Source organism: Arachis hypogaea, chromosome 11 (assembly GCF_003086295.3).
Source record: "Arachis hypogaea cultivar Tifrunner chromosome 11, arahy.Tifrunner.gnm2.J5K5, whole genome shotgun sequence".
NCBI lineage: Eukaryota > Viridiplantae > Streptophyta > Magnoliopsida > Fabales > Fabaceae > Arachis > Arachis hypogaea.
In genome coordinates this window covers 29619441-29620186 of record NC_092046.1, presented here as the reverse complement: position 1 = coordinate 29620186, position 746 = coordinate 29619441, and the positions used below count along the sequence as shown (strand labels likewise).

At 40.9% G+C, this 746-nt stretch overlaps 1 non-coding gene across 1 annotated transcript; it reads right to left on the bottom strand.

Moving 5' to 3' along the window:
• Positions 1-308: 308 nt before the first annotated feature.
• LOC112724428 (small nucleolar RNA R71) lies at positions 309-416 on the bottom strand. Its single transcript, XR_003163590.1, has one exon. It is a non-coding gene; the product is annotated as a small nucleolar RNA R71 (small nucleolar RNA).
• Between the last annotated feature and the right edge of the window lie 330 nt (positions 417-746).

The window sequence follows — 746 nt, the reverse complement described above, 5'->3', positions numbered from 1 at the left end:
TCCCTGCCATTGGAGCAAACAACTTTGAGCTTAAGCCTCAATTAGTTTCTCTAATGCAACATAATTGCAAGTTTCATGGACTTCTATTGGAAGATCCTCATCAGTTCTTAGCTGAATTTTTGCAAATCTGTGACACTGTCAAGACCAATGGGGTTGACCCTGAAGTCTACAGACTTATGCTCTTCCCTTTTGCTGTAAGAGACAGAGCTAGGACATGGTTGGATTCACAACCTAAAGAAAGCCTGAACTCTTGGGAAAAGCTAGTTAATGCCTTCTTGGCAAAGTTCTTTCCACCTCAAAAATTGAGCAAGCTTAGAGTAGAAGTCCAAACCTTCAGACAGAAGGAAGGAGAATCCCTCTATGAAGCATGGGAAAGATACAAGCAATTGATCAGAAGGTGTCCTTCTGACATGCTTTCAGAATGGAGCATCATAGGTATCTTCTATGATGGTCTGTCTGAACTGTCCAAGATGTCATTGGACAGCTCTGCTGGAGGATCTCTTCATCTGAAGAAGACGCCTGCAGAAGCTCAGGAACTCATTGAAATGGTTGCAAATAACCAATTCATGTACACTTATGAAAGGAATCTTGTGAATAATGGGATAGCTTAGAAGAAAGGAGTTCTTGAGATTGATACTCTGAATGCCATATTGGCTCAGAATAAAATATTGACCCAACAAGTCAATATTATTTCTCAGAGTCTGTCTAGAATGCAAGTAGCAACAGGCAGTACTAAGGAAGCTTCC